General features: G+C 41.5%; 1 protein-coding gene across 2 annotated transcripts in view; it reads left to right on the top strand.

Moving 5' to 3' along the window:
• The window catches only part of LOC124607364 (zinc carboxypeptidase-like), a 117212-nt gene that overhangs the window by 52692 nt on the left and 38379 nt on the right, over positions 1-26141 (top strand). The gene's annotated exons all lie outside the window — the stretch shown is intronic.

Genomic DNA, 26141 nt, shown 5'->3' with positions numbered 1-26141 from the left:
CCCATCACTACTACTTTTAAGTTGACACAGATGAGGATAATTTTACTAATATCAACAGAAAATATTGGAAGTGTTCCAATACAATAATTATGAATTGCTTAATAAACATAAAATATATCAAATATTCTAATCTCATAATAATACTTTGTGAACAGTACATTGTTATGGCATAAAGGCCAAGAAACTGGCAATTAGGAAAATACAGCCTTTGAAAAGCATACGCCCGAATACTTGAGATGTACTCCAGTCACAATATTACTTTAAGAGCTGCTAGGAGCGTGCAATAAGTAATGCAGCACATTTTTTTCTGTAAACAGGTTGGTTTTGTTTAGGATTCCACTCTTTCGACTACAAAATGCTATTGTTCAACATGCTCTCCACTCCCTGTGACGGCTGAATGTCACCTTACTGGGAGCACCTGTACGCCCACATGGTACCACCCTATTGGTCGACGTCGTGACCACCGTCTTGCTGCGTTATCCACGTACTGCTTCCCGTGGAGTGCATTCTTCATTGGGCTAAAGTGATGGAAGTTCGAAGGTGCGAGACCCGGGCTGTAGGGTGAATGAGGGACGACAGTCCAATCAAATTTTGTGAGCTCCTCTCAGATGCGCAGATTTGTGTGAAGCCTTGCCTTGTCATGAAGAAAAAAGCAATTGATTTGAATTTTGTGGCGACGAACGCGGTGAAGTCGTTTCTTCAATTTCATAAGTGTAGGATATTACATTTCAGATTTGGTCGTTGCACCATGAGGGAGGATATCAAACAGAATAACCTCTTCAGAGTCCCAGAAACCGTCGCGATGACTCTACTGGCTGGCGGTGCGGCTTTGTACTTTCTTTTCGGAAGTAGCCTTGTTTCTGATTCCATGTGACGAAGACATGCTTCATCGCCTGTGACGAAGTTACAAAAAAATGTCACAATCAGCCACGTAGCGCGCAAGCAACTCGGCAAAATGGTCCTTTGTTGCTCTTTATGGTCTTCTGTTAGGCCGCGAGGAGCCCATCCAGCGCATACCTTAGAGTACCCCAACTGGTGGACGAGTGTGTCAGCGTTATCGACAGACACGTCCAGTTGTGAAGCGAGCTGTCTGGTGGTTATCTATCGATCACCTCGCATGAAAGTGTGTTCATGTTCCAACACAGCAGGAGTTACAGCTGTGTGCGGCCTACCGACACGCAGGAGATCTAACATGTTTGCACGACCTTGTTGTGACTATGACGGACGTTTCGCCCAGCGACTCGCCTTGCTTTGTTCACTGTCAGGTATCCGTAGACATTCTGCAAGCACCTATGAATATCTGCGATGCACTGGTTTTCACTTAGAAGGAAGTCAATGACAGCTCTCGGCAGGGAACGCGCCTCCATTATAGACGACATTCTGAAGGTAATGTATGGCGCCCCCACCTGTCGGAACTTCATGAAACGGAAATTTTCCAATATGCCTCACAACAAAGTCCGTAATTTTTCAGCTGAGGTCGGCCGAGAAAGAAAAATGTTGCATTACTCATTGAACGCTCCTCTTATAATAGCAATCAACTCTCGTAACATTCAAGAGTCATAATTTACACAATATGAAATGGAAGTGTGCGGTCAAAATTATCTGTAATTCACGGATTACTACGATTGTGAAAACAGCTGTAAACGATACCTATACGAATGTATAAATGAAGGGAGGTTTTTTTTCGGTCGTTTCCGCCCTTATTCGACAAGTTTTTTTTTCTGTTCATGTTTAATTCTTGGTGGAGGGTCTCTCCCTTTAGTCTTACTCATATTCCTGTGCTCTGTCGGATCTAACTGTGAAATCGTGAGCCGTGTCGAATTTGTTGTCGACAGCTGGTAGGTCAACATGCTGCAATGTTGCTGGCCACGCCATTAAGCCAAACCTCTTAAGGAAGCCTCCACTGAAAAGTACTCTGTGTTCAACGTGGTAGTTTATAATTTCTATAATTCCTTGCAATTTTCGAGGCTCTTTAGTTACCATTCTACTTTACCCTCCTAAAATTAGCTGTCATATTTGGGGATATATGTAAAAATATCAGATCTTCTACAGTTCTTTTTTTCATTTCAAATAAATTAAAAACAATCGGATGTGAAGTGCAACGATTACCTGGAATACACATTTGCAGTAAAGGATGACGATAAAAAGTCCATAATAGTCGCGGTTGTATGTTAATCACTGCTGGTATAGTCGACGACTTGGATTGGCAATGGTTCCGCTCACACGTAAAGCCAATTGTTCGTGTCTTACTGTTCATATTTTTTCAAGTTTCTGTACGTGAGACTGAAACATATTGCGCAGTTCTTGGAAGATTTTGCAGAGTGGAGAGGTACACTTGTAGAGTATCTCTTATCTTAAAAGCATTTTCTACCTTTTTTTCTGATAACGGCACAGACAAGACATACGAGAAATTTACCAAAGCAGATCTACTGCAACACTTGTGACCATACTTCAGATCATCGGAATTCCTTTGGAGAGTGTAATGTTCTCAGTGGTCTGTGCACGATAGTGCATGGTACCAGTACGTTCCAAAAAGCCTCTTGCGAAAATACTTTTGCTGTTTTTCAGGGGACCATATCTCGGGTTCCATTAATCACACAGATAAGAAGTCAAGTGTTTTGAATAGCCCTTGCCTTAGTGACCGTTTGTATACCAGTCGAAAGAACGGGTATACTGCAGTTATACTACACTACACATTATACACATCCACCAGACCAGGAAAATCGAGCAAATCGGTTGTCTCTTTTGCACTAGGTGTGGTCAAGTGTGGACCTAAGCTGGCTTATTAAAGCACCGTTCGTTCATGGGTGATTCCTTACAAAAGCCCGAAAAACTATGAATTTTGGGTACCAAAAGAACCAATTGTGGTGATGGCGACTTCCGTAATTTTTATTCAGTGCAAATCGATATTTTTATCATATGTTCTTAAGATGATATGTTTCCAGAATGATATTTTCACTCTGCAGCGGAGTGTGCGCTGATATGAAACTTCCTGGTAGATTAAAACTGTGTGCCCGACCGAGACTTTTCACTCTTTCTTTCAGGAGTGCTAGTTCTGCAAGGTTCGCAGGAGAGCTTCTGTAAAGTTTGGAAGGTAGGAGACGAGGTACTGGCAGAAGTAAAGCTGCGAGTACCGGGCGTCAGTCGTGCTTCGGTAGCTCAGTTGGTATAGCACTTGCCCGCGAAAGGCAAAGGTCCCGACTTCGAGTCTCGGACGGGCACACAGTTTTAATCTGCCAGGAAGTTTCATATCAGCGCACACTCCGCTGCAGAGTGAAAATCTCATTCTGGAAACTATGTTTTAATCAGCACTTCTTCACCAATAAAACTTTATGACACACTGTCTGTGTGTAATGGTACTGCAGTGACAAACAATGGGCTGAAAAGAGCTTAAAATGACAGTAAAAAATTGTGTATGAGAGGGAAGGCTGCATGTTCAGTAACACATTTCTAATAACATTTTTACCCTTTTACTACACAAATTACAGGCAGGACATTTTCGAGGAATTGTCATCGATGAGCAAAGTATCCAGAAAAAAATGTAGCGCAAACGATTTTGTGGTAATCTTATATTATACGTACTTATTTGCTGTTTATACGTGTCAAAATACTATTAACCTATAGAATTCGTTTTATATGAGCAGCACGCGCTGCTGTAGCAGAGTAAATAAGAGAGCCAGCGAATAAAGGCGAATTTTTGATCTTTAAAAGAGCACCAAAACGTTTGGCAAGCAAACACACTCGCGTTTTTTTGCGCTGGTAGAATGTAGCAGAGAGATAGTGATGGTGAAAGAGTGGGGAGGCAGTGCCAGTGGAAGAAAAGAGAGACAAGACAATGATGGGAGGAGAGAAAGAGTGGCAGTGAAAGAGGAAGAGAGATGGATGAAGGCAACAGGTGGGAGCCACAGAGAGACTACAACAGCAGTGAGACTTCAGACTCTGTGGAAGCTATTACGGATTATTTTTTAATGGTAGTTGTGTCCCGCAAACTTTATTCCAGTACTCACTGCCTGTCAGAGTTGGATTTTTCACTTACTGTTCAAACTCACATTACAATTCACCGTCGATTTATTGACAAATGTTTGATTATCAGGTTTTCATAATACATTTCCCATTATACTGATTCCTAAAAGTAATGTTCTTGCTCCCTGCATGTGACAACCACCGCAGCTGCCAAAACTACAACAGAACATCCTAACAGTTTTACCTTTTCATTGCTGGAATAGACTTCTTTTCCCTTTGCTGAGGGTCGAGGATTGTAGGAGAGCTCTGTAGCCTTCAAGCTACGAAATGACTTAACTTCCTTTGAAAGAATCGGCTGAACTCTTATACAACATTCATTTAGATTGGTGAGCAGACCTCATATTCATTATAGCAATATTTTAGAAGTGGTTGTGCGCTGGTTTGACACAGCGTCGCTAAAATTATACCTTCTACAGCGGTTACCAAAGAAACACCTTACATGGGAAAATGTAGATTATTATTTAACAATGATATATGATGCAACAAACAAAACATAAAGCTTTTATAGCCGTGTTTTCTCCGCCGCAGTATTAAGAGGCTAGGCCTACAAGATCAATCACGGCGATGAAATGACTGATAAAAATTCAAGGAAAATCTGCCACCATACGGAGTATAATTTTATCTTTAAGCTGTGCAAAAAATTGAAGGTCTGGTTTTGCAACGTTCTAAACTTTGCATTCCCAAAAGATGCTCGAAAAACTGTACCTTTTTGTAAATATTTGTGCTTAGTGCAATATAACGGCAAGGGCTTTTGATGGCTACTCTGAACCCAGAGGACGTGTTACATTCAGTGATACGTCACCCTGATACTGCTCGTGAATTTCTACGTGACTGCTTTCTTATGGTCGCCTCCTCGAAGTTTCTTGAAGCTGTGGACTTGCTGTATCGTGCCATCGACACTCGTCGTGTGACTTCGTTAGAGTTTCCAGGGGGTCGAGAGTTATAGAGTCTTCATGCTACGAAATGACGTAACTTCCTTTTAAAGAACTCCTTTGTATTTTGTTCCTCTCATATTGGGTGAACAAATCTCATATTAACTCAAACAACATTTTCGAAATGAATGTCGTAACATCACATAAAATAGTAGCATTTCTCTTCTGCTCTTTTCAACGGTTTTCGGGCGTTGAGATAGTAGGCCGCGCCTCAGTTGCGTTCAGTCCGTCGTCTCCGTCTCATGTCGCGTCAGGTTGTGAGGTTCTGCTTTGATTGAGCAAAGTACTGCCTCTCCTTCCTTGATGAGTCGGGAACATGTGCCCCTGCTCATAAAATTATCAGTTACACAGATTTCAACTCCTTCTTTAAAAAAGCAATCCTAAAATATACCAGTGCGAGGCAAGACTGGTAATTCATTTTATACCCATTTTATACCCATTTTCAGTCCATTTTTCCGCTATTGTAGACTTGTTGGGCTGATGTGGCGCTCATGTTCGATACATCGATTTTCAGTTATGCTGATCGTTTCTCTAATATAAATTTTTTCGCATTCACACAAAACTTAGTACACACCCGCCTTTTTGAGAACCGTGTCGTCTTGCACTGTCCCTAATAACTCGTGTTTTGGTTGGTAGGCGAAAAAGTAGAGCTACGTGGTGTTTTCGCAATATTCTTCCAGTTTTTGACGACACATTTCCAGCAAACGCTATGAAAGTGGTCTTCTCATCGCCTTCTTTTCGTCCTGCGTGTCGTTTTTGGAGTTCTTCCTTCCAAGGGCCGTCCGAATCTATCGGACGCTGTATCCACTCTCGTGGAAGACGGATACCAGGTGCCACAGTTCTACCGTCGGACTTTGTTAATCTGAAATTGAGTATGTCCTGTGTAATAGAGTGTTGAACAACATGGACACTATCTTCCAACTGAGCAAGGAATGGAAGATAATACTAAGCTCTACCATAGCAGAACATAACATCTGTATGCGAGATGCGACAGGCGGACGTAAGGCATCTGAGACTTTTGTCCACCTCACCCCTCACACACACACACACACATACGCCAGCCCCACCACGGAGAACGGAGCGGGGCCCACGAGACCCATCTCTGGACAGGCAGGTGTAGATACCGCCAGAATGCGGGAGAAATTTCATTGCATCGCTGCCAACTGGTGACTGGTTTCTCGACGAAATGTCGTGGACGTTCTACGATTGGAACTGGCAGTATACCCAAGACTCCTCGAAGCAGCTTGTAAACCGAGGGGACAAAAGTCATGGGATGGTTCTTAATGCATTGTCTATAGCGTCAGACCTCCTTTAGACGGAGTAGTGCACCAGCTCGACGTCGCATGGACTCAACAAGTCGTTGGAAGTCCTCCACAGAAATACTGAGCCACGCTGCCTCTATAAGCGTCCATAGCGTTGCCAGTGCAGGACTTTGTGCACCATTTGACATCTCGATTATGTCCCATAAATGTTCGATGGGACTCAGGTCGGGCAATCTGGATGGCCAAACCATTCACTCGAATTTTCCAGAATGCTCCTCAAACCAATCACTAATAACTGTGGCATGGCGACATGGGCATAAAAATTCCATCGTTGTTTGGGGAAATGAATCCATGAATGGCTGCAAATACTCTCCATGTAGCAGAACATAACAATTTCGAGTCAATGATCGGTTCAATTTGACAAGAGGACCCAGTCCATTCAATTCAAACACAGGCTATACCATTATGGAGACACCACCAGCTTGCACAGTGGCGTGTTGAAAATATGGGTCCGTGGTTTCGAGGTGTCTGCACCATCAGCTTTTACCAACAGAAACCGGGTCTCATTTGACCACGCCACGGCTTTCCAATCGTCTAGGGTCCGACTGCTATGATCGATAGCTGAGCAGAGGCGCTGCAGGTGATGTACCGTAGCAAACGCAATCGAGTCGGTTGTCCGTTACTATACTTCGTGGTGATGGGTAATTTCTCAGATTACGTATTTTCGGCACATTCTTGACACTGTTGATCTCCGAATATTAAAATCGCAAATGATATCCGAAACCGAATTTCTCATGCGTCTAGCTCCAACTATCATTCCGCGTTAAAAGTCTATTAATTCTCATCGTGCGGCCGTAATCGCGACGGAAACCTTTTCACACGAATCACCTGAGTACAAATGACAGCTCTGCTAATGCACTGCTCTTTTATACCTTGTGTACACGATGCTACTGCCATCTCCGTTTCTGCATATCGGTATCCAATGACTTAAAACCTAAGTACATGCCAGAACAGCCTCACATCACAACCTTTGCTGTCTCTTGGCAGTCAGTGATATTATTGCTATGACTCAAGGTAAATACGCAGATACTCGTTTAACTGTCCTAGTTCTCAGTAAAACAGTCACAGCTAAATCTTAACTTTGCTCCGTAGCTTAGCGCAAGAATTCTTAGCATTTGTCAGAATGGCTGAGCTGCAGGAACTGAACTGAAGTGGACTGAACTGTCTGACTTCAGAATGAAAAATGTGTGAGCGTTTGTGGTGCATCGTCTTTTCTACCTGACGGCAGAAGGATCTCCCTTTCCGCCACTGATAGGTGAAAGCAATGTAGTCCCTGGTTGACAGCATTCCCTTTGGTGACTGGAAACAACGTCAGCGAACTGGCATAACACGGTAATGAAAGTGGCGGAGAAGCAGATAGTGGTTCGGATAGGTGAGTGCAATCTGGACACCACGGAACTGAGAGGCGCCAGGCGAGAGGTGGTGCCTGAGTCGCGGTGGCCAGGTTGCATCCGTGGCGTACCTCTTAAGACTAGTACACTACAAAATCTCGACTGACCAATATGATACGTCTCCTATAGGAATTTTTGGGCTACCCCATGTCTCCTAAATGGCATTTGCGACCATGTACGGATACTAGTCAGTCCAAACCCCTTTTTCGAGTGTCTGGTGATGGCGTTCCTGCTCTTTTGCAAATCTCTCCTCTTTGTGGCATAATCTGAGCAGAGCTGCATGGTGCTTTTCTTTCTGTACACCACAGCGAGTAAGTGGGATCATAAGGTGTGGTCATTCACCAACTGCCATCGTGTGTCACCACACACTAAAGAGAAGCGGGTAAGACCTTATACAGGGTGGGGAAAATAAAAGTGGTTCGAATGAGTGGATACGATAGGACGTGAATATATGCATACAACAAGACACCGTCAGGCGCACACCTGTATACGCGCACCACGTGACACATTTACGTAATCTCCCACCCGACAGAGTTGTTAGCAGAGGTCAGACTAGCCGCGGCTATAGCTACCCACCCAGGTCACATGATCTGTCAGTGTGCGATACTTTGTGTGAGGAGCCCTCAGGTCCTAGGTGCATCGCAACAACCCTCACAGTCTTCAAGAACTGCAGCAGAACATTTCGGATGAGACTGCAGCAATTGCAGCAGCCCAGTTTCGATCTGCCTTCAGCAACTTGCTGACCAGGGCCCATAAGTGCCAAGAGATGAACGGTATTCACTTTCAACATGTGCTATAGTCAGGCTAGTACTGTATTTCCTTTGCTCTGCTGTGTTCTTTGTACCCTGGAACTCTGTTCTCTGAGGCACTTTTATTTGCCTCGCCCTTGAAAGACTTCGGTAATTAATAAGACTGCAAATCTGGATAACTATTTTATATGCAGTGCAATGGAAACGGTATTTATTTATTTATTTTATGAAACATCAGTCTCCTGACTGGCTTGATGTGACCCACCACGAATTCCTCCTTTCAGACAACCTTTTCTCCTCAGTTACACGGACGGAAAAAAAAGTCGCAACATCAAGGAGTTACTATCAAACTCCACTGCACTAGAGTCTGTGTAGGGCCCTGGCAATAGGGATGCGAGAAACTGAAAAGTCCTTATGCGACATTGCACAATGAGTTGTCAGGAATGTAGGCACTGAAGGTGTTTGCAGACAGCGGTGGTCACGAGAATGTACAGTCGCAAGAAGACCGGTCTCCGGATGGCCACGTGGCACTACCGAGAGGGAAGACAATCGTATTCGGCGTATCGCTGTGGCGTTTCGTAACTGCAGCAGCGATTCAGGAAGCAGTTGGCACCACAGTGACACAACGAACTGCTAAAAATCGAATTTCCAGCATGTTGGAGTAGCTATGGGTCAGCAAGTTATGTTAATCAGTAAAACGAAAAACCAGTCCACAGTTTCAAATTTTACTTTTTTTTATTCAGTCGATGACAAGTTCCGGACCGAGATCTATTTTCAAATCATGGTAACTTAGTCAAAAATAATAGATTTCAGCTATCAGTCGTCCGTTTTAAATTTTTTTGGCAGATCTAGATTTCAGCTAGAAACTAGCCATTCTCAATGCGCTATCATTTTTTATCGATCGATGTAATTCCTGTTGTCGGGCTTCATACACAGTTCATTGAATGTTCAAGACGCGAAAACCATGTCAAAAATGTGCAAAAAACTGTTACAGGGCATACACATAACATATCTGTGTGGCTGTAACTGTTAGCTAAATGTAGCTGTACCATCAGTTTTAAACTATGCTACTGCCTTTTTGTTGCTAGATGTACAATACTGACAGCACCAAATTTAGAGACTACGTAACCATCCATTTTCAGCAAATTCAAAGAGATCTGCAAAATAATAAATACAGTTTCTTACAGAGAGATATTTAATAAACGTCTGTGCATCAAATGTTCCCTGTGAGTACTCCAAGGAATGGCCACTCTCCATTGATATTTACAGTAAATGTTCATGTCCCATATTCCCAGTCGGATACAGATTTTTCCATATTTTGTGTTTAAAGTTGTCTGTGAAGACCTTCTTGTTCATCTGTAATGGCTTGTTGTTTTTTCAAGAGTAGTGTATGTTCCTCCTTCTTGGCAAATTTCCAGTTTCTTTTGGGTGTGCACAACACATTAATCTCACTTAAAGTAGTTATTTCTTTAGTATGGAATGATTTAAATATGTTCCATACATTTGTTCTTTTTCTTGAAACCTGTAGATAACATTACTTGTTGCAACCAATACTGATACAGGAGTTCTTTTCTTTTTCTTGAATCCTGCAGACAACATTATTTGTAGCAACTAGTCCTGATTCCGAAATTTTTTACTTGATGGCATGGTGTAGAACATTATCCTGAATTGAAAAAATGTATTTCTCCAGCTTTAATATAACACTTTATGGGAGTTCGTGTTAACAACTTCCACACAATTTACAGATAAATAATTAGAATTATAGGCAGGTAAAACATAGTTTGTAATCTTTTCTTGGTCTTGGAGGTTTGCCTGTACACCGGTCAACATTCATACATTCTTACTGACCCACTAGACGCACTTCAGAAAACTGTTAAACACAACACAGCAACTATTCAGTTAGATATCCTAAAATCTAAACCACGTTGAACCAATTGGCACAGAGTACAGTGTAGCACATTGTAAACACTGTTTACTTTCGCCAGGGAAGACATAAGTTTCTCATTGACGCAGACCAAATCCCTTCATAAAATCAGTAATGTGGTTATGGTGAGAGACACCCACTTGCATTGCTCATACTGTGGCATCAAGCAGTCAGGCCTGCAAGATGAGTGGTCTGCCAAGCGAGTGGATTCATTCTTATGTATCGAGTAACATGAACTCTAGTACTCACACTTAAGTTACAAATTATCCTCCTATATGATTAATACGCAACGGAAACACGCTTCTGACTATCAGTAATTTACAGAACTCTGAATGTACACTACGCACTGGCAATACCACATTTTCTTTTTGTCTTTTATTTAACGGCTTTTGTCAACACGTGGCCACCGCACTGAATATGAATGGCGCACACATTATAAATTCGGGACATTATGACAACATACAATTCGAAGGAAAAGTCCACCAATCTTTTTCTTTTCACTATCTTATTTATTCCGATAAATTCTCTAACCTAAACACACAAATTCTACAACCTACAACAATAACACAAGAGAAATTCCGCCCAGTGGGCATGGCTTTACAATGGTGAATCTCTATATTATGGTCTCGTAATTATTTTTAACGCTACAGTGCACTTTCTGGATAGGATGGTGGATCTTTTATTATACCTCACACTTCGACTCTCACAATCATCATCACTAAACTTTCCTCCAGACCGAGCGGTACTGAAGGAACAAGCATAACCCACTAATCTTTTGAAACTACGTCGCTACTCTCCCATGCAAACCACACATACCCAAATTACATGACATACACCACACTACAACATGAAATACTATACAGAGAATAGTCACAACATTATCACTTTCAGCTTTCCCATTTCAATCAATATTTATCCCAGTTTCACACGACACTGCCCCACTTCGTAATTCTACTTTCCCACTATGAACTCTGGAGATATTTGCACGTCTTCCTGTGCAATGCAAGCCAAGTGGCGTTGCTGGATAGACGGCCGACTCACCTTGCTTCTCTCTCAGAGTTTGAATCTAGCGTCACACGGAATCATATCACGCAAAGTAATATTAAGAACGTATTCATCACACACGCGAGTCCTCAACCGATACCATGGACGAGTACTTCTCTTTATCTTTTGTCTCATACACAGTTTGAGACTCACACAGTACTCACCACGTGGAAGTACTCGTCTCTAATTTCAAGTCCTGCACACGCCATTTCTTAAATATTTCAACTTATGGTACACATGCTATTTCGTAAATATTTCAACTTATTGTACACACGCTAGTAATTCAGCTTAACTTAAGCACACGGAAGTATTTCAACTTAATGCTACACGTGGTTTCATTGTGACCGTTGGTCACTTCCGAAGATTCCTACAATCCCATTAATATTACCTGCTTGACATTTAATTCTCCCCACAAAAGTTCCTGAAATAGAGAAATTAATATTTCAAACTACTCTTAAATATTCCACATGCATACCATGTCTCCACTCTTTCGTCATTACGGAGCACAACTAAAACAGGTCTTAACAGCACAAGATCCAGCGGCAGAGTGCCGAAACATGGCCGTTCTCTAGGTCCTCTCCCATCTCTGTCGAGGTGGGAGAAGCACCTTGCTATCGTATTGGCCAGCCACATTTCAGGCGCTCAAAGCTCTGGTAAATTTCATCTCTTTGGTCTCACCAAAGGTGGCCAAAGGATCGACTCAAAGATGATCATATATTCACATTCACTATCTGCGGTTAGCAGACGACCATACATTCATTCATTTAACAGATCTCACCAAACTGGATGTAGGGATTTACTTTGTGGGAGTGCACATGTGATCAATTAAATAAATAAATTGTCGTTCTTTCCCACACTGGTATCTGGCTTCGCTGTATTAATTGAAATTGAGTTATTTTACAAAAAAAATGTGTTGTTTTGGCAAAAATAATGAAGTATGTTGTACCTATTTTCAATGTCGGGCAGTACTGTACCCTTTCACCACCGTCTACCCCTGCAGAAAAAAATGGCACGGTACTATCCTTGCAATGCGAGTGTAGTTCTGAACATTTTTTTAAGAAAGCTGTATTGGAACAAACGTAGCAAGTCATCAAAATAACCAGGAGGAGACCTTAGCCCCTGGTGACCTCAAATAGACGACCAAATGCTGCTACTTTACCAAAGTATTGACACAGTTGTTCCATTATTGTACTCTCCACAATCCAGAGTAACGTACACATACAAGTTTGCAACAATCCACATGACAAATAAAACATTACATCACACAAATAAAAAATAATGTTGAGATAAAAATTTGCTTAGTTACTGGGATCTTCGTTATTTTTATGAGTAATCCAAACTTCACTAATTCTATGACAAATAAAAAAATACTAATTGTACTCATGAAATTTTAAGTAGCTCACCGTCCAAACACAGAACAAGTAATCTGACATTCATAAATAGCGTTGTAATAATCTTTACATGGCAATGTCTAAATACAAAACAAAATCTACGAAAGAAAAAAATTGCGTACATTAGTTGCACGTAGAAGTCAGGCTCCATATCAATACACGCAATAAATAGTTAGCAATAACTGCTTGAATCCACCAGTAGCTCTCGTGTCTTACTCTACTGCTCATTTCTCTATTGTTACACATTTAGACGACAAGAACTTGCATTTCGACTAGCCTTCGTTACACTTTAATGTGAAATATCACCACTGTGATAATGCAAATAAGTGGCTTCAGTCAACACACCAACAAGATTATTACTGTCCACGACATCAAAATACATCAGTTAATTCCGATATTTTGTTGTGCAATGCAAACTCTTGTCCCCTGTGACAACCTTACTGACCAATGCAACAAGAGCCGCTACGTTAGTATTACGCCACCGGCTAATAATTAAAGCATCATTGTACCAAATATTCTAATAAACATGCTACGTGAACTTGATAACTCAGAACAAACAAAAAACAAACACTAACTACTCTAAACACAAAAGTTAATGAAATACAATTACACTTGCTGTCCCTTCAGGAATGAAACATATAAAAAAAACATTTACACAATTACAAATACATTATTCCCTATCTTGCGAGTCACACGGAAACATTTCATTCTGTGATTTTCTTGGGGTCAAAAAGTTGCTGATAGTTTTCCTAGAAACACTGTCTCGGTGTCAAAGCTCTCCCATGGTTACCCGGACGAAAGTCTTTAAGTCACTCAAATCGGCATTTTGAACACGCACTGAACAGTAAACTGTATCTCACATTACACACAAATGTCATAGTCACTCTCAGAGTACCATCCACACGAATCTGGTCGTCCAGAAATGGCCCTACAACTACTATTACCCACGGTTCTGTCCTTTCAGTTCATGGTCTAATTAAAAGTCGTAAGTTCCAACAAACAGCACTTATTCCTGCACCAATTAAAGAAGTGTCTCCTACTACAGACGCAAATGTCAATGTCCCACTCTAGTTTCTTGCGTTCATACCATAATTAGTCACCAAACGACAACTGTCCTCTTCAAGAATACCAAGCGTCCCACATGCAATTCAGAAAGCACACTTAACAAGTCACTGCCAAAAGTTTATGGATCCCACCGTCCAGTGGTCAAGACAAAACAAAAGAATCGTCCTGTCTGCTAAAGACAAAATCTTTTCCACCACTCACAACGTGGAAACACCAGTCCTTCACTTTCCACCTTATGGAAAGTCGCTGTCATCTTGTTTCACGGCTCCACAGTCCAGTACTAGTTAATAGCTGCTGGTAAAAAATGCTGGCCGGACACTGCCGCGCGTCGTTCACTCTGCCGTGGCGCCGCCGCCGCGCGAGCCGTTCAGCAGAAATAAACCACCCGCTGTTGCCTCCGCAGGATACTTTCCCCAGTCGTAAGGGTGGCGAAACTTATGAATGGCCAGTGGTACGTGCGTGTCGCCCCAGGCCGTTGACCTGCTGTAGCGGGCGCGTGGAGTGTACCCCGACCGGCAGTGGAGTGGGGAGTGCCGCGGCTCTGTCGCCTGTCGCCATGGCGACGTCAGCTCGGCCCGCTAGCGGTATGGGCGTTACGACACCCAATCAGTCAGACCCTTCCGTGCATCTCGCAACATTACAGACAAAAGGATATATTTAAATACTCATTGATTACCTGTATGATGTATTAGATACATTGCTAATAAAAGAATCTTTGTTCTAAAAAAAACATAAAATCATACCCCCTAGTTTTCTACACATACAACATCAACATTTATCCCTTTTCTATATACAGCCCACACTTGTGCTATTGATTGTACCTGTCGTCCCTCATACAAAACATGAAAGTGTAAAAAAAAAAAGGAATAATAAACAATCTATTTTATATATTTTACATTTTATTATATATAACAACATTTCTAGGACATGTATGAACCATCCACATGATGTCAGATCCTGACCTGCCATCGAGGTTCATCCAAATCAAACAATACACAATAATGTTTTAGTTACAGATCGGTAGCATCCCCTTTACAGGAGTGTGTGCATTGATCACACTACTCTACGACTCTCACTCACCAGACATCACATTTTCCTTCTCATTCAATCCATTAATACACTAACAGAATAGGTCTAGAAGTCAGCTAACCTTAACACCACCACACTCACGACAACATACCATACCTTTGCTCCCTTATACTCAACCACATAACACATGAAGCTGTTTCGGAGATAGCTTTCCAGTCTCCGAATTCGTCCTTTCACTCTGGCACCTCTCTCCATCGGCTTACCTCTGCATTCACTTCACCGATTATTCATCCTCCTAAATATCACTTAGAATTGCGACATTTCATCTAAGAACAAAAAATACACAAATTATTCCTTCTGCAAAATAACTGTACACATTCTTGGTACCGTTTTGATTAGTTATACTGGGACCAGGCTTCAACAACAACAAAAAGTATTATTTTCGCCAAATTGGAAATCTTATGGTAAGAGTTAGATTTTACACATATATTACCTCCTACGTCAATATTCCACAACGTTCACCATCTGGATCTCATACTCCCTTTATGTCTTTTCACATTGTGCAGTTGTCCTCATCTCTTCATTCGTATTTCGGCTCTCCGTGCCTCCATTACTCCATCATTTCCTGGTCTTCCTTCACCATTGGCATCAATCTCTATTGCAGCATACACAGGCCTCTCTGTAACATACATCTAAGACATCTCTACATTATTCAATTCTACTCACCTTTATTTACCACTGTTTCATCACGTCGAATCTCTCTTTATTAATCACACTGCTCCACGTCGCTTCTCTCCTTATATATCACCTTTATCCACTACTATTTATCACGTCGCTTCTCTATCTACCATCTTTATCCACTCATTAATCATCACGTCGTTTCTGCTTGATCCTTATTCATATGACAAAAAATACGTACATACACCACTCTGTCGACTCCTGTTCATGACTCATTCGACCAGTCTATTCCGTCATACTTCCTGACATCCCACCTGAAAATTCTTATGTTCGATTTGACCCTGCACAACGTTACACACCACAAATAAATACACTGACTATCTACCATAAATTGCCTACTTTAGATCTATCCTTAACTTTTCCATAATTTGATGTTAGAAATGTGATGAAGCCCACGAGATTGTTTTCCCTTGATCGTCTCAATCAGTACAGCATTTTCATGGACAATCCGCCTCACTCTGAATGGTCCGCTATACACAGTAAAGAATTTCCTAGTTAGGAATCTAAGTTTACACGAAAATTAAATGTGTGCAGAGAATATACAAGCTGGGAGAAACGGGGCAGCCCAAGTGTTAGAAACTTTGGTGCTAGTGGCCTCTTTCCCTAACACCAGATTCCTAACAACCATACACAGCACCTCATTATAACTGTCACCCCGACTATGACATACTATAGATCAGCTGGCGTCTAATTCAAATACTTCGATCACATTACTGATGTGACCTGTAACAGCAGTATAAACGTACCCTATTCCATACAGATCACAATGTTTACTTTTTACATTACGTGTTAAGTACCTGCAATAGTCAAATCGCACTAATTATACTGGACTCCTTGGCATTATTACATAACATTTTAGCAACTGGTTTCTTTGAAGAAACAGTTCTTTTACTTTACAGTTCGAAATAAAAAAATTTCAAATTTTGCTCTGAGAGACCAGCCTAACAGACTCCATTACTGGTGTTTTATTCTCTGATCAGAAGTATGGTATTTGCATTCCTACATATCAGTAGAGTATGTCTGCTACATAGACAATTTTCAGTGCCAGCTGCATGTGTTTTAAGGCAAGATGCTAAGGGCCGATATGTTGGATTAGTTTCTCCTGTCCTTAATCCATTATGACAAGAATGAAATGCCTGGATTCCATGCTCTCCTGTCATTCTGATAGTTTCTGCCGTTCCTATCCTCGACACTATCTGACCTATGAGTCGTGTTTCCGTTCACGATATTGCTTTCATTACCCAGTTCCTGTAACAAGTGCTGAAGTGACGCAGAATCGTCTAAGCTTCTGCCTGCTATCACTATATCTCTGCGCAATTTCACTGGCAACTTCGTTATACAGATCCCAAAGAGCTCCCCAGGTTCGTATGGCACATCCAAATACCTATTTCGTCTCAGCATTTCCTGATAGCACGACACTGGATCTCTTATACCACCTTCGTTACCATTTGGCATCATCAATATGCTTTGCGTAACCTGGTCCTGCTTACTTTGCGACCAGAATTCATTCAAAAACTTGTCACAAAATATCTTGTAGCTACTACAGTCTTTAATAACCTCCTGCATTTTCGCTCTAGCCTCGTCCCTCAAATGGTTACACACAAACTTCATTTTGAGGAGCGGTCCCCACGATGAAGGTAATGAATCTTGAAATTGAGAAAGCCTTGGACTATACCCAGTTGGATCTGCCACCTGTTTTATCCGACACAACCGTTCTTCTGTCTCTCTGAATTCGTCTTCCTCTTTCTGCCTATTTTCGCTTTTTGAGTTTATCTCACTCTCCCTCTGCAATCTACCTGGTGGTGTGTCACCTTCGCTACTGCACGCTAATTGCAACTGTGCTAGTTCTTCACTATGTTTCCTACTTATTTCTAATTGCGCCTCTTTAAACTGTAAAGGTGATTGTATCTCCTCCTGGTCGGTATAAACCTCTCGCTGCGTACTGTCAGAGCCTGTCTCGCCTCTTATACTGAGCTTTTCTACATCTGCACTAATCGTATTCATTCTGACCACTACCTCTTTGATTCGCTCATCCGGCAACGCGTCCCTACGCTCAGTAGTATCACTCTCTATTGCAAATACTTGTACTTCCATATTATTAGCTTTTTCTTTCACGGCATCACATACTTGCTTCAACGCACCCAGATTCTTCTCCCCCTCATCTAACCGATTATTAACTGCGGGCAGACGCTCATCGATAACCGTGTGTAGCTTCCTCATTGCCTCTTTATTTCCCTTATCCATTGCCTCCAATCTTTCCTTATTTGCTTCCAATCTTTCCTTAGTCTCCCTATCTCTCTCCTTATTATCTCTGTCCATCGCTTCCAATCTTTCCTTAGTCTCCCTATCCATCGCTTCCAATCTTTCCTTATTATCTCTATCCATCGCTTCCAATCTTTCCTTAGTTGCTTCAAATCTTTCCTTATTCTCCCTATCTCTCTCCTTATTCTCCCTATCTCTCTCCTTAGTCTCCCTATCTCTCTCCTTATTATCTCTATCCATCCTCTGTAAAAACTGCAGTATCACATTGTCATTTGCTACTTTCGACGCGCTCACCTCGTTCGCTAAGGGTAGCTGCACTTTCACTGCATACCTGACCTAGTCCCGGCTCGCCCGCGTCGTCTGGAAAAGCCCGCATTTGTGGACAAAGCCCGCCGCATAAAGGATCACCCAGCAGCGGTCCACTGAACAATTCAGCCCCTTCCGAGTGTTTGTTTTTCTCGCTCATTAACCCATGGTCAACAGCTACTTCCTGCTGCACTGCTACGTTCACGCCAGAATCGCTATTCTCCATGGTGGCTACACTTTTCGACTGCGACATAGTTACCACGGACATTACGCAAAACAATTATACAACGATCTTCCAGCCTTGGGCGATATAGCAATTAATTACATAAAAAAATAAAAGATCCTCACCAATCCAGAAAGAAATTGCAAACAGAAAAAATTTTACTTCTTAGCGCTATCACAATAGTTTCCATCAAAAAATAAAAAAAAATATTAACAGCAAACCCTAACAGTAAAATATCCTGAAAAAAACTATCCTGGCAAAATATATCCTGGCCAAGTTATCCTGGCAACAAAATATCCTAACAAAAAAAATCCTGGCAGGGTCGAAATTATGAGAGGCACCCACTTGCCTTGCTCATACTGTGGCATCAAGCAGTCAGGCCTACAAGATGAGTGGTCTGCCAAGCGAGTGGATTCATTCTTATTTATCGAGTAACATGAACTCTAGTACTCACACTTAAGTTACAAATTATCCTCCCATATGATTAATACGCAACGGAAACACGCATCTGACTATCAGTAATTTACAGAACTTTGACTATACACTACGCACTGGCAATACCACATTTTCTTGTTGTCTTTTATTGAACGGCTTTTGTCAACACGTGGCCACCGCACTGAATATGAATGGCGCACACATTATAAATTCGGGACATTATGACAACATACAATTCGAAGGAAAAGTCCACCAATCTTTTTCTTTTCACTATCTTATTTATTCCGATAAATTCTCTAACCTAAACACACAAATTCTACAACCTACAACAATAACACAAGAGAAATTCCGCCCAGTGGGCATGGCTTTACAATGGTGAATCTCTATATTATGGTCTCGTAATTATTTTTAACGCTACAGTGCACTTTCTGCATAGGATGGTGGATCTTTTATTATACCTCACACTTCGACTCTCACAATCATCATCACTAAACTTTCCTCCAGACCGAGCAGTACTGAAGGAACAAGCATAACCCACTAATCTTTTGAAACTACGTCGCTACTCTCCCATGCAAACCACACATACCCAAATTACATGACATACACCACACTACAACATAAAATACTACACAGAGAATAGTCACAACATTATCACTTTCAGCTTTCCCATTTCAATCAATATTTATCCCAGTTTCACACGACACTGCCCCACTTCGTAATTCTACTTTCCCACTATGAACTCTGGAGATATTTGCACATCTTCCTGTGCAATGCAAGCCAAGTGGCGTTGCTGGATAGACGGCCGACTCACCTTGCTTCTCTCTCAGAGTTTGAATCTAGCGTCACACGGAATCATATCACGCAAAGTAATATTAAGAACGTATTCATCACACACACGAGTCCTCAACCGATACCATGGACGAGTACTTCTCTTTATCTTTTGTCTCATACACTGTTTGAGACCCACACAGTACTCACCACGTGGAAGTACTCGTCTCTAATTTCAAGTCCTGCACACGCCATTTCTTAAATATTTCAACTTATGGTACACACGCTATTTCGTAAATATTTCAACTTATTGTACACACGCTAGTAATTCAGCTTAACTTAAGCACACGGAAGTATTTCAACTTAATGCTACACGTGGTTTCATTGTGACCGTTGGTCACTTCCGAAGATTCCTACAATCCCATTAATATTACCTGCTTGACATTTAATTCTCCCCACAAAAGTTCCTGAAATAGAGAAATTAATATTTCAAACTACTCTTAAATATTCCACATGCATACCATGTCTCCACTCTTTCGTCATTACAGAGCACAACTAAAACAGGTCTTAACAACACAAGATCCAGCGGCAGAGTGCCGAAACATGGCCGTTCTCTAGGTCCTCTCCCATCTCTGTCGAGGTGGGGGAAGCACCTTGCTATCGTATTGGCCAGCCACATTTCAGGCGCTCAAAGCTCTGATAAATTTCATCTCTTTGGTCTCACCAAAGGTGGCCAAAGGATCGACTCAAAGATGATCATATATTCACATTCACTATCTGCGGTTAGCAGACGACCATACATTCATTCATTTAACAGATCTCACCAAACTGGATGTAGGGATTTACTTTGTGGGAGTGCACATGTGATCAATTAAATAAATAAATTGTCATTCTTTCCCACACTGGTATCCGGCTTCACTGTATTAATTGAAATTAAGTTATTTTACAAAAAAAATGTGTTGTTTTGACAAAAATAATGAAGTATGTTGTACCTATTTTCAATGTCGGGCGGTACTGTACCCTTTCAATGGAATTCTTTGTTTTTTTCGGGGCATATGATTTGGCACACTAGTTTGTTATACGAGTACATCTTCATTGCACATCTCATCCATGTTAAACTGATTCCTGGTAGTTTCTTGAGCACTCAAGCCTTGGTCCGATGTTAGCAGCCTGTGTGCGTGCGTGGGCCTCGAAAGCTAGATGACAGTTTCTCATCAATTCATACAGCGTAAATTTATTATGTACATATAACGAGCTACGAGTGCAAGTGGTAGAGCAGGGGTCAAAGATCATACCTTCACAGTAAATGACGGAACTGGGGTATGTAGAACAAACTACTGTTGTAACGTCTTTGGGGATCTAGACATCGAACTATGAGAATAAAATGGAGAGATCGAACTACAAGAACAAGACGGCGGAGCAGGGGCAGAGGTCGAAGTAAAACAACAAAATGTCGGAGCAAGGGGTCAGATTTCGATGTATGAGAACAGGATGAGCGAGCATGAATGCAGCAAACAGTGCCCCTTGCAACATTCTGTGTGCAAACATGTGTGTGTCTGTGTGTACGTCATATACTGGCACGCATCCTGCAACTCTCCTTATAACAGCCCACCTGCCGAAGTCCGAGGAATGGCGGGAGGGTGTCCTTTGCTCCAAATACCCGCTTCAGTCCTACTCTTTCACCCAGAATATTAATCTGGGACCTTAACTTTTGTTTCCGTCTATAGTTCTTCGACTATAGCTTAAACGCTACTGCATTTACCTTTCCAAAAGCCAAACTGATCGTCATATAAGAGAACCTCAGTTTTCTTTCCCAGTCTTTTGTATTTTATTCTTGTCAGAAACTTCGATGTATGGTGTTTACGGCTTATTGTGAGATAGTTCTCACACTTATCTGTCCTTGATGTCTTCGGGATTGTGTGGATGATGTTTTTCGGAAAGTCTGACGATACGTCTCCGTTCTCATAGATTCTACACATCAACTTGAATAGCCTTTTGATTGCCACTTTCCTCAATCGTTTTAGAAATTTCGATGGAATGGTGTTTATTCCTCATATCTTATTTGAGGGCAAGTCTTCCAAAGCTTTATTAAACCCATATCCTGAAACTGGATCTTGTGTCGACTCCCATTTTTCTTCTATCACGTTGTCAGACAAATTCTCCCATCTGCTCTCTTTTTTGGGTTTGACAGTGGACTTACCACTGGACTCTTAAATGTCGACAGCCTCGCTTTTTAATTTCAATGAAGCTTCTTTCGACTTTTCTGTAAGCTGCAACAGTGCTTCGAGGAACCATCTACTTTCCAATTTCTACTTTTCCAGCAGTCTTCTCTCCACTTCCTATTTACGTAAATCCTAATCGAGTAGTATTATTGTATTCTTGTCCTTCCATGGACACTGTTATATATCATTCTTTCGCCAATAAATTCAAGCATCCCTTCTGGCTTCTTCGAAGTTATCTTCGTTGTACTTATATTTGTCTTTCCAGCTTCTGAGATATTCTCTTTTAGAGATGTGCATTTCTTTTCAATCGAAGCGCCTACTGTGGTAGTCATCATCGCAGTATCCATCGTTTAAGATAACTTCCAACGCATCTCATCGTTTCTCAGTACTTCAGTGTCCCACTTCCTTCTATTATGATTCTTTAGGACGATTCTCTTAAGCTCCAGTCTATTCATCATTAATACTAAATTGTGATATGAGTCTATAAGGGCTCCTAAGTATCTCTTACAATCCTTGATTCCAGAAACTTTGTCTGCCAACGATGTAATGCATCTAGAATCCTCCTGTATCTCCAAGGCCTTTCTCCAGTATACCTCCTCTTCTTGTCGTTTGTGTACAGTGTATTCGCTATTACCAACTGAAATTTATAGATAGATTCAATTAGTCTTTCTCCTCTTTCATTCCTACTACCAAGCCCATGCCCTCCCTTAACTCCTTCTGCTATTGCTTTCACTAGCACCGTTTTCTAATCTTCCATAATTATTATTTCCCTTACATATTGAGTTATCCGTTCAACAGTCCCTTATACTTTATCTTTTCATCTCCTCCTTGTAAAGTTGGTATGTGTACCTGAACTTCTGTTGTCGCTGTTGGCTTGCTGTCGATTCTGATGAGATCAAGCCTATCACTTAACTGTTTACAGTAACTCACTGTTTGCTATACCTTCCTTTCCATAACAAATCCTACTTCCTTTATACCATTTTCAGCTTAGTTGATATTACGCTGTATTCGTCTGACCAGAGATCCCTATTTTCCTTCCATTTCACTTCAGTTACCCTACTGAATCTAGACTGAAGGTCTGCATTTTCCAGCTACCCTACCACTTTCATACTTCTGATACTCCACGCTCTGAATCGCAGAATATTGTCCTTTTGTTGATTACTCAATTTTTTTCTCGGAGTTACGTCTCTCTTGACAGTACTCGTCCCACAGATCCGAAAGGAGCTAAAGGCCAGTTCACACTGGCCGTCATGTCGCTTCACGTCACGGTACTGCCACATCAGGTGCACTCAATCTCCGTCTCGTCATTTCAAGTCAGTTCGCTTATCTCAGTACTGAACAATGAAATGGAGGTTTTGAGTGAGACAAGAGATAGAAGTATAATATCGGAATTGAGGAACTAGTGACAATATGGTTTATGGCCAAAGCAGACTTCATAACGTATGTCAGTGATCAGTTTTGTGTGGTAAAGTGCTGAGAAGTGAACAACATTTCAAAACACCGACATTTATTTGTAAGCGAATATATACACACATAAACATATAAAACAATATTTATAAAGGAATCAAGAGACCCGTTTTACATTACGCATTATGTTCTTTTTTTTCTTACATGTCTAATAATACCATAAATAACCGAATTTTTCTCCTACATTAGAGCTGACTTTTTCACTTAAATATATAATGAAGATTTCACAGTTCTTTACGTAAAATCTAAACAATTTTTCGCTTTCAAACATCGAATCGCTTGTGCCAGAACACTTAACGGAAAAAGACATCCAAGTCGCAATGGGATACTTGGAATTCGGAGGGAAAGCAAAGCGCAATAATGAAATAAAGATTAAGAAGCCACAAAAGGAGAAAATCCAATACTACAACATGTGTAACCGCGGCGAAAATACATTAACCTCCCATATTAGCAGACGACGTGATCGTCAAAGCTTTTTTCTCGAGATATCTTGACGTGACGTGACGGTCCGTTGACGGCCTGTGTGAATGCCGTATTTGAAACGCATTGTGAAATGCTTTGTCGTGTCACGACCTGACGGCTAGTGTGAACTGGCCATAATCCAGAATCTTTTGCTAATGGAGAGATCATCATTACACTTTTTCAAATACAGGCCACATATTCTGTAGATATACATTATGTGTCTTTAATGCATCAGTTTCCATTGCATTCTTCATCGTCATCACTTTGTTCGTTGCTTATTCATCCGCCTTTAAGGTGCAGTTCTCCACCCTTAGCGCTATACGTTGCCCTGAAACTCTCTCTGCTCCTCCATTCGTTTCGAGAACGCATCTAGCAGAACTTCGTCACTCGTTTCACCAGAAATCTTCTACCGCCATTGGTGATGATTCTTATTCAAATTTTAACCAGTTAATGAGTTGGAACGCACGATCCAGGGCGTTTTCATTACTAGTCAAAGACATTAGGGCAGCCTAGAGATGATAAATAGATAATGACATAGAGGAACGTTTTCCTGTGTTTTATTTAATTCAAAACATGTTTGCATTGAAAAGTCATTAACAATCGCAAAGATGACCGTTTAGGTACAACCAACCCTTTTTATCACTTTGAAGCTTTGACGTGCAGCGATACATTTCCAAGGTGAAGTTAGCCATTAGAAGATGCAGGTACCTGGCAACTCAAGTTTCGAAGGAGTCCATGAAGAACTGTTGGTGAATACAGTTATGTTAGACATAATAAGCAGTAACAGTTTGGTCTGTCTGCTGTTTTCCTTGGGAGACGAGGTTCTTAATAGCTTCCAAATTGTGCATCGGGCTTTACTTGTTGGACCGCGGTGGAGAAGCTAACACACGCTTCAGCGATAGGATATAGTCAGCCCCTGGGCCACATGGGTCTACGGTTTGGACTCAGTCTGATAGTAGTTTTCCCGAGGTTTCAGCTTGACCTGCTCGTATATCGTAATTCTCAGTGCACTATCTTCCGAGATATTTTTTCGTCAGTAAACTTATTTAATACCTGAGGTCTAGCGAACCCCCCCCCCCCCCTTTTCGGCTTCCAAGTTAGAAAAAAAGGCTTGGGCGTCCTAGGGTTAAAAGGACGGAGCAAGTGCTGAAGCGTCAGTCACCTCGACTCACTCTGAAGACGGTATTCAGCCGAAATATTAGAAGAAGAAGTTGAATTAATGCGGCTGCACGACCGAAATTTTATCGAACTAAGTTTTCATGATTCACAGGCAAGTAGCACACGCGACTTCCCTTCCTTAGGTCATGCTGACGACTGCGCTGTCAGGAGAGGCACTCTTCCAGAAAGTTGTATAAAAAATAAAATCTGACAAATCCTGAAAAGTGGAGACCATATTAGACGGAGTGAACACTGAGAAACAGAAAAAGTAGAAGGTCCTGAGTGCAGACCCATGAGAAGTTTAGCGAATGCTACTGGCTTCCAATGACCAAACCGTTGGGTAACGTGTTGCTTACTCGTCGCGACTATTCCATCAATAAATACAGTGGTTTTAGTTCGAAAGTACGACTGCAAGTGAACAACGTAGTCATTCCTACTGCCGCTCAGATAACATTAAACGTTCTGCTGCCATCATAGGATCATTTCACATAACGTCTCTCTCAGGTATAATTAAACATTCTGCTGCCATCACAGGCTCATTTGACTTAATCTCTCGCTCAGGTACCACTAAGCGTTCTGCTGCCATCGAAGGATCATTTCACATAATCTCTCACTCGCTCGTCTTAATTTTCTGGTATTTAAATAATAATTATTATATTTTATTTCGTTCTGTTGAGCGAGAAATGACTATTGGACGGATAACACGTAAAAGTTGCAGCACAATTTGACATTCAATTCCGGTCTATCTCATTAAGTGAGCCTCTTTTTTCTGTTCAGATGGTTCAAATGGCTCTGAGCACTATGGGACTTAACTTCTGAGGTCATCAGTCCCCTAGAACTTAGAACTACTTAAACCTAACTAACCTAAGGACATCACACACACCCATGCCCGAGGCAGGATTCGAACCTGCGACCGTAGCGGTAGCGCATTTCCACACTGTAGTGCCTAAAACCGCACGGCCACGTCTGTTTGTTTGAGTCCATCCACGACACTTATTTTTGTAGCTTTATAATCTCATCGGTCGTAAATTTTTTTAGTAGCTCGATCACAATCACATTGATGAGCGAAGAGTCCAATGTTAATTACACCTGCAAGTGCGAGAGAAAACTGATGATTGGCTTTCGGCCAGCAATTGAAGTTGAAGGGCGGTGCCCGTTTCAATTGGTGCACAGGTCGATGGGTGGGGACTTATTACAACGGTACTTCTTTAGCTCTTAACATGCGATCAA

This window comes from Schistocerca americana, chromosome 3, assembly GCF_021461395.2.
Source record: "Schistocerca americana isolate TAMUIC-IGC-003095 chromosome 3, iqSchAmer2.1, whole genome shotgun sequence".
Taxonomy (NCBI): Eukaryota; Metazoa; Arthropoda; class Insecta; order Orthoptera; family Acrididae; genus Schistocerca; species Schistocerca americana.
The sequence above is the reverse complement of the archived record's forward strand: the minus strand, read 5'-3'. Positions and strand labels throughout refer to the sequence as shown.